This window comes from Halichoerus grypus, chromosome 13, assembly GCF_964656455.1.
Source record: "Halichoerus grypus chromosome 13, mHalGry1.hap1.1, whole genome shotgun sequence".
NCBI classification, from domain to species: Eukaryota; Metazoa; Chordata; class Mammalia; order Carnivora; family Phocidae; genus Halichoerus; species Halichoerus grypus.
Genome location: NC_135724.1, coordinates 67,757,026 through 67,766,183, shown reverse-complemented (window position 1 = coordinate 67,766,183; position 9,158 = coordinate 67,757,026). Strand labels below are relative to the sequence as shown.

The window sequence follows — 9,158 nt, the reverse complement described above, 5'->3', positions numbered from 1 at the left end:
CAGGTACCAGCTCTGGCCACAGCGCAGGGGGCCTCGGTGGCCCCGCTGCCCATCCCAGGCAGGCCCCTCAGTCATTACGGCTGTGGCATCCTGCCCCTCCTTCTCCCCCCTTTTTTTCTCCCCCTCGCTGCTCCTTCCTGAAATTATAAAAGTAATAGAACAACATGACAAAACTTGGAAAAAAGAGAAGAGGACGAACAAGATTTGATTTCGGGTGTAGAACAAAATAACTAAGGTAAGTGTTTAGAACTGCAGCTTAAAAAGGAAAACCTCTTGAGGGGCGCCGGGGCGGCTCAGTCCATTAAGCATCTGTCTTCAGCTCAGGTCATGATCTCAGGGTCCTGGGATCGAGCTCCCGAGTCAAGTTGGGCTCCCCGCTTAGTGGGGAGTCTGCTTGTCCCTCTCCCTCTGCCCCTTTCCCACAGCTCGTGTGCGTGCACTCTCTTTCTCTCTAATAATTAAATAAGCTTTTTTTTTTTTTAAAAAGGAAAACCTCTTGAAATGAAAGGCACCTTTTTGCCCAGAGAGACGAAAACAATATAAAGTCACTGACGATGAAACATAAAATACAAAAGCTATAAGTCGTGGAGTCAGAGCTATATGTACACAGACTGCCACGTGCCCCATTTACTGTCTGTTTTGCAGCATTATGTTCTCGGGGAACAGAGGCCTCCCATCAGGAAGCTGCCACTCGAACCACCCGTCTCTCCATGCCCGATCCTGACAGCGCAGCACGCCCAGGTGGGTTCTTCCCTGGTCAAAATACGCAGTATTCAACCTAAACAGCTCGAGAATCGATGTCCTAGATATAACGCAGAATAATTACAGACCCACCGACCAAACTCAAGAGGGTCTGGCCAACAATGTCAAAGCTCCACATGCGCCTTTGAGGGCCTACCTCTCTGCATCATCTTTATAAAGGATTTTTTTTAAGATATTATTTTTATTATTTTTTTATTATTTTTTTTCTTTTTAGATTTTATTTTTCGACAGAGAGAGAGACAGCAAGAGAGGGAACACAGCAGGGGGAGTGGGAGAGGGAGAACCAGGCTTCCTGCTGAGCAGGGAGCCCGATGCGGGGCTCGATCCCAGGACCCTGGGACCATGACCTGAGCGGAAGGCAGACGCTTAACAACTGAGCCACCCAGGCGCCCAAGATTTTATTTTTTTAAAGATTTATTTACTTACTTTAGAGAGTGAGAGTACACAAGCTGGGGGAGGAGCAGAGGGAGAGAATCTCAGACTCCCTGCTAAGTGTGGAGCCCGATGTGGGGCTTGATCTCAAGACCCTGAGATCATGACCTGAGCCGAAATCAAGAGCCGGCCGCTTAACTGACTGAGCCACCCAGGCGCTCCATGATTTTATTTTGAAATAATCTCTACACCCAACGTGGGGCTCGAACTCACAACCCCGAGATTAAGAGTCACACGTGCCACTGACCGAGCCAGCCAGGCGCCCACCACAACACTATTCTTTTTGCTTGTCTTTTTTATGAAAATGGGACTTGGCTGTGTGCGTCTTCCCATTTTTGTCACTCAGCATTCTGTTTCTCCAATTCATCCATGCGGTGTGGGTCTCTGGCCGTTTGCAGAGATGGAGCTGCTCTGAACATCCCTGCTGGGTCTCCTAGTACCCGCATGCAAGTTTCTCTGGGGTGTATACCCAGGAGTGAAACCAAGGGACATCACCTCTCTGAGCCTCTGCCTTCTCATCTGCAAATGGGGATGATGACAGCCCCCTCCCAGGGTTGCAGCAAGGATTAATTTAGATGTGGAAGCCGTGGTTACTCTTTTCACCCCGCCTCTGGAATTCTAGGATGCATCCCCCAGACCCGACCTTGAGGGGTCACTCTTCTCTCTGGGCATCAGATCTTTCCTCTGTCAGTGAGGGGAGGGGGCCGTCATTGATTCCCCACCGATGGGCCACTGAGTTACAGAGGCAGAGGTTCGAGGTTGGAAAGTAAAGCCGGCCAAGCTAGAGCTCCAGCTGAGACAGCCCCTTTTTTTGGACTGAGGTACGGGTTATAACAATGCTGTATTTCAGTGTTGACCATCTGAGACCTGTGTGTGATAAGCTTAGGGGAAGGTCATGATAAATTGCTGGAAACTTCAGTGTCCCGTCTCCTCCCCCTCCCCCACTCACTGGTGCCCTAACACAGGTGTTGGTGAAGTGCTTGGGATGGCTTCTTCCTTCCACCGAGCTGCTGAGCAATCCATGGAAAGCAAAGTCCACCCCCCACCCACACCGAGTGACCTCTGCTGGGTGAGGAATGGGTCTCCAGCTGCCCCTAGAGAATGTCCTGGAAAGTCTCCTGGACACTTCTGACTCAACCTATCCAAACCTCATCACACTCCCTGCAAGCTCCACCACATCTTAGGGACTGGCATCACCATCCTCCAACCAGGTGCCCACAGCATAACCCAGGAACCACCTCCATCTGCCTCCCCCCACCCTGCCAACCCCTTCTTCCCTGTGGTGCCTGAGTCCTCCTAGGGAGGTCCATGTAATCTATTCCCCACAAGGTGATACCTCTGACAGTGAGCGAGGGCCCTATTAATGACTGAACTGGAACAAGATGCAAACACTCCCATGTCTGAGTGCCTAACTGTATCACAAGAGGTGAGGACAATGAGTAACATAATTACCAGCGGCTGCTACTGTAGCCGAGGATGGAACACAGCCTAGATCTCCACCAGCTGGAGTTGCTCATAGGGTGGAATCTTACTCAGCCTTTGAACTGCTGTTCCTGAATTTTAGAAGGCTTACATAGGAAAATAGGAAATTTAAATAGTCAGAAAAATAAAAATTAGGAGAAAAATGATGTTAAATGACAAAAGCAGAACACAAAGCATATGAAAGCATGTGCTAATTATATACATAAATGTACAAATATACAGAGAAATATATATATATATAGCCTACAGACACATAGAAAAGGCTCAAAGGAGGGGTGCCTGGCTGGCTCAGTCAGTAGAACATGCCACTCTTGATCTTGGGGTTGTGAGTTGAGTTCAAGCCCCCCGTAGGGTGTAGAGTGAGTTGAGTTCAAGCCCCCTGTAGGGTGTAGAGCTTACTTCCCAAAGGAAGGGGCACCTGGGTGGCTCAGTCAGTTAAGCGTCTGCCTTCAGCTCAGGTCTTGATCCCAGGACCCTGCTTCTCCCTCTCCCTCCGCCTGCTGCTCCCCCTGAATGTGCTCTCCCTCTCTCTCTTTCTGTCAAATGAATAAATAAAATCTTAAAAAGAAAAATAAAGACCTAAAGGAATTACCACAATTGGAGTCACAATTACCTCTGGGTGGTTGGATTTCTATTTTGGTTTTGCATTACTATTTTTGTATTTTCCAAAAATTTGGTAAGTATGTTGTACTTTTAAGATCAGAAGGGGGGGAAAAACTTTAATGTTATTTCAGGACACCAAAACGGTTCATTCCTTCACAAGTGCTTGCTTGCTGAGTCCACTCAGACTTCAGAGTGCAGAATCTGGGGACAGAGGCCCCTTCTTCTGGGTGCACACCTTGATAAAAAGTAAAAAGGCTCTGGGGCGCCTGGGTGGCTCAGTCGGTTAAGCCTCTGCCTTCCTCTCAGCTTATGATCCCAGCATCAAGCCCCTGCTCAGTGGGGAGCCTGCTTCTCCCTCTCCTGCTCCCCTTGTTTGTGCTCGCTCGCTCTCTCTCTTTCTCTGTCAAATAGATAAGTAAAATATTAAAAAAAAAAAAAAAGTAAAAAGGCTCAGGCCAGACTTTGGGCTCCCCTGGGGTAGTGTGGTTGGGAGAATCCAGAAAGCTGAGAGGGAAGGCCTCCCAGGGAGGGAAGTGCTACAGTAGGGCTGTGCATGGAGCTATGAGGTGGCCACAGGGGCGGTGGTCAGCAACATTCAGTGGGCCAGCAGCCCAGGGTACAATGGTGGTTAGACCATGGTCTGTGTGGAGAGATGACCCCTGGGCCAGGAGAGACAAAGGGAATCCGAGTGAGCCCCTGAGGAGCTTGGGAGGGAGTTAGCACTTGCTGAGCGCCCTGGGCTTGAGAGGCTGTGCCGGCCTCATTCATTCATAACCGTGGCCCTGATGGTCTTCGTGATCCCTGGGGAGAGGCTCCCGGCAGCAGGGAGGCAGCCAACTCAAGGTCATGGCCAGTATGCAGCAGAACCCAGGCCGCCTTCTCCCAGACAGTCGGGACTGAGCTTCCCCACCTGCTGTGGCAGGGGCTGCCAGAGAGCTGTGCGGTGCGTGTGTGTGCCCGCGCGCCTTAGAGACCGAGCCCGCGCTGCGTGGCTGTCCATGTGGCTGAGTCAGAATAGAAGAGACCTGTTAGAATTCTTTGTGTGCTGGCAATTAGCCTCAAACATGCTTTACTGAGATCTGACGTCTCCGGGACCTGTTCCCCCTGTGTGGCTGGAGCAGAGGGTGTGGTACGTGCAGACGCCCGGCGGACCAGGGGCCTCCGGTGCTGCCCCCGAGGGTTTTTGTTCTCTATTCTTCAGCAATAACAAGCCCGGGATTGTCTCTCGGGGTGGGGGCGGGGCAGTAATTGCATGCACATTTTAGCGAGCCCTCGGTGGGTGGAACTGCTTGCCATGGTGTGTGTGAGCGCTTGGCAAACGGTCCCTGAGACCATGCTGTGCTGTCCCCATGTGCAACCGTCCCGCACATGCAAATAAGCTAATCTGAGTTTGATAAAGGGACTATTTACTCAAGTGTGGGAAAGGTGGCGGGAAACCACAAAGTACCGGGCAGTGGCTGTAGCCCTCCCTGGGCCTGGAGGGATGCGAGGAGGAGCTGTATGGAGAGCGCCCCCTGCAGGAGCTGTGAGGGTCATGGCCGGCCGGGTGCAACCCTGCGGAGAACCGAGGTAGTAAGCACCCACAACTCACTCTCCTTCCCCTTCCAAATCCCTGCCCGCCTTCCCTAACCAAATCCGGGCAAAAACCCGCCTGCCGATGCTGAACAGGGTTCTGGGGTGGGGTGGGGGGGACAGTGGTTATGAAGGGCATCCGGCACCAGTGAAAGTTACCTTTAAAAACAGTCTGTAGGTCAAAGGATAAATTACTATACATTCTTTTAATGGATTCCAATGTGTTTAAGATTGTGGCAGATGTGTTATGCTCAGACCCAGAAAACAAGCAATGAAAATATATCAAACTAGCCTATGAATATTTAAAATTGTATAAATATACATGAGTGCTCTTAGAAGCCCAGGAAAGAATTCTAGTTCTCTCTTGGAGGTGGAGTCCGGGGGGCGGCTATACATTTTCATGCCTCACTTTACACGCTTTGCATTATTTGAATTCGTAAAGATGAGCATGAAATGTTTTTGTAATTAAAAAAAAATTATAGGGGCGCCTGGGTGGCTCAGTCGTTAAGCGTCTGCCTTCGGCTCAGGTCCTGATCCCAGAGTCCTGGGATCGAGCCCCGCATCGGGCTCCCTGCTCAGCGGGAAGCCTGCTTCTCCCTCTCCCACTCCCCCTGCTTGTGTTCCCTCTCTCCCTGTGTCTCTCTCTTCAAATAAATAAATAAAATCTTAAAAAAAAAAAAATGTTTAAAAAAAAAAATTATAAAGCGCCTGGGTGGCTCAGTCGTTAAGCGTCTGCCTTCGGCTCAGGTCATGATCCCAGGGTCCTGGGATCGAGCCCCGCATCAGGCTCCCTGCTCGGCGGGAAGCCTGCTTCTCCCTCTCCCACTCCCCCTGCTTGTGTTCCCCTCTCTCGCTGTGTCTCTCTCTGTCAAATAAATAAATAAAATATTTAAAAAATAAAAAAATCATAAAATGGAAAGAAAGAAACTCTCTCAGGAGCCAGAAGGAGTGAAGGGGCTGAAGAAGAGGCTGAGGCAGAGAGAGCCGAGGGCCCCTAGCCACAGAGACCTACTGAAGCAGGGGAAGTAGGGATGGAGTGGAGGGCGAGCTTGCCAAGTGCTTGAAACCCTCCTCCTCTCCCCTCTCCTCCCTCCCTCTCCCTTCCTTTCCCTTGGAGACGGCAACATGGCTGGAAGCCAAGAAGGCAGCTGGTATGGTTGGAAAATCAGTTACACACAGGGGATTGAGCAAATCTATTGAGGATAATGGGAGCCAGGTTTTTCTCATTACTGGAGGAGAATTACAAATGTGGAAAGGGGGCAGGCCTGAGGAATTGGAGCTGTCAGGGTGAATTGTATGTAGGTATTTGTATGTATGTGTATATATATATAGGACATAAATTGTGTGTAGGTATTGTATGTATGTGTATATATACACACACACATATAACAAATATATATTATATAATTATATAAATTATATATTATACAAATATATTTGTATATGTGTATGTATATGTATATATGTGTGTTTGTATAGGTGTGTGTATATACATACACATGTGTTTGTATGTGTGCACTTTTCCCCTGGCACTGCCCCCTGAGAGGGCCAAGAAACATTGTTATCCCATTAGCAACAAGCACATCAGAACACCCAGATCCTGGTTTCTAAACATCATCCTTCACCAAAAGGAATTAGGTCTTCTTGAAGAAAAGGCTGATTCCAATGTTAGTGGGGCACCTGGAAAATAAGAAAGCATTCAGAGAACTATAGTGACAGGGCACCTGGATGGCTCAGCCGGTTAAGTGTCCAACTCTTGATCTCAGCTCAGGTCTTGATCTCAGGGTTGTGAGTTCAAGTCCCACATTGGGCTCCATGCTTGGTATGGAGCCTACTTTTAAAAAATAAATAAAAATAAGAGAATAAGGGGTGCCTGGGTGGCTCAGTCATTAAGCGTCTGCCTTCGGCTCAGGTCATGATCCCAGGGTCCTGGGATCGAGCCCCGCATCAGGCTCCCGGCTCGGCGGGAAGCCTGCTTCTCCCTCTCCCACTCCCCCTGCTTGTGTTCCCTCTCTCGCTGTGTGTCTCTCTGTCAAATAAATAAATAAAATCTTAAAAAAAAAATAAAATAAGAGAATAATAATGAGATGCCAAAAGGACATAAAGGGGCTCCCACCAACCAAGTCTGGGGCAATTAGAGCATCAAAATAAAAATGATGATAACCAACTACAACACATTGTAACTTAGAAATCCATGAGTCATATTGTTTAAGGAGAAGGGAAACCTCTTCCTTACAGTACAAAGCCAACCAATAAAAATAGAGGGAGTGATGGAAATAGAGAAACCATCATAGTTGTTGATTGATTCAGGCCGGAGACTTCATGGATGCTCTAAGGCTGGTAGGTGAAGATTTGATGAGGAACAGAATACTGCAAAATACAGAGTGTATTTTCCAAAACCAAAATTGATGTCAACAAAATCTCCCCACCCCACATGCTCTTTGGCACACCCCTATCAGAAGGTGAATAGTTTCCCTCTCCTTGAATCTGGGCGGAGCATAGAGATTCACCGGTAACCAAAAGAACATGGCAGGAATGACACTGTGAATTCTAAGGCCAGACCAGGAGAACCCTGCAACTTCTGCCCTTGTCCCCTGGAACCTCTTTCTGGTGTTCTTGTGAACTCTCAGAACCACACAGTCATGCTGTAAAAAGCCCAAGCCACAACAAGAAACCACATGTTGGTGACAAGAATCCCCACCGAGCCTATCTGTCAGCACCCCCCAGCCTGGGTGCCATCTTGGAAGTGGATCCTCCAGCCACCAGCCATTTAAGACACTTCCGGTAGTTTAAGTCATTTCAGCTGAGACCCCAGATCATGGAGGAGCAGAGACAAGGCAGACCTGTGCTTTGTCTGAATTCCTGATCCACAGAATCCAGAAGCACAATAAAATGGTTTTTGTAATGGCAGTAAATTTGAGGGTAGTTTATTAGGCAAATAGAGACAACTGGAGAATTGGCAAAGTCTCAGATATCTCCCCACAAAACTTATCTGGCACAAAGGAGAAAATGTCCAGCAGGCAGCAATTTGACAATGGAACCAAGGTTCCTATGACCAGTCGAGGTTTCCATGATGATCAAGTCATCTTGAGATTTATTTATTTATTTATTAGAGAGAGAGCATGAGATGGGGGAAGGGCAGAGGGAGAAGCAGACTCCCCGCCGAGCAGGGAGCCCGATGTGGGACTCGATCCCGGGACTCCAGGATCATGACCTGAGCCGAAGGCAGTCGCTTAACCAACTGAGCCACCCAGGCGCCCTGATCAAGTCATCTTGATATGCTGAGAATAACACAGTATCATTTCAGCAGTACCCTGACACGTTCTGGGTCTAGTCTCGAGGAAACATTGAACAGACCCAGACTGAGACGGCGCCAATTTATCCATGATATTTTTAGAGACCCACAAAAATACTTTAGTCTTAATTTATTTTGAAATCAGAAGAAATAAATGAATGTTAATAGTAATGAATCCAGCCTGGATTATGTTCATCTTTGTACCAAAGCGATATGAAATGTATTTTATTTTTCTTTTATAGAGGAAGGAGCCCACAAATGCAAAAGTGTCTAGGACCTACCAAAGTCATAACGCATCCCTGTGTTGGGGACATCCTACAAAATGAAATGTTCCAGATGAGATGGAATCAGCACACTCCACCCTGTCTCTCCCACTGAATGCAGATATAAAACCTGGAGAGAAAAAATAAACCATAATGGGCACATTGGGGAAGAATGCCAGAATTCGAAGTATTACTGGACCAGCAGTGAATTTCCTCCTTTTCCCCCTCAAGTATCCCCTAGTCTAGACTCAACACAGTCTGAAATCTGGAAATGCACACAGCACGAACGGAGAGCTCCAGGAGCTAGAGGAGTGGGAAAGGGCACTCTAAACATGGAGAGAAATATGGGAAGATACCATTCTTCTTTTTGTCTTTTTTCTGGTCTTTCTTTTCTCACCCCCTAGGCAATTTTGAGTTGATGGTGGCAGCAGCAGGAGCAGTGACAGCAAGGGACCTTCGGGAGCCTAAATTCTGAGTGAGGAGAATCTTCATCTCTGATCAGAGGGGCTGTGATTCCCAAGAGGGAGAGCCTTAATCTCTCTCCCCCACCCCGCCCCCCACCCCTTGGCTCCAGATATGGGTCCAGTCATGGGAGAATGTGGCAAAATGGGGGAAATAAAGCCGTACCTTTCTGGCCAGAGGACCACAAAAGGGAACCAACCCCAAGGAACTGGAAAGGACTGGGAAGATTGCAAAGTGGTTTATTAACTGTGTGGGTCTGACTCTACACAGCACACCACAGATTTTGA

At 48.4% G+C, this 9,158-nt stretch overlaps 1 long non-coding RNA gene across 1 annotated transcript; it reads left to right on the top strand.

Annotated features, from left to right (window-relative positions):
• The first annotated feature begins 247 nt into the window (after nt 1-247).
• Nucleotides 248-8,599, top strand: LOC144379907 (uncharacterized). The gene is made up of 2 exons (XR_013443437.1): nt 248-741; nt 8,389-8,599. It is a non-coding gene; the product is annotated as an uncharacterized LOC144379907 (long non-coding RNA).
• The last annotated feature ends 559 nt before the right edge of the window (nt 8,600-9,158 follow it).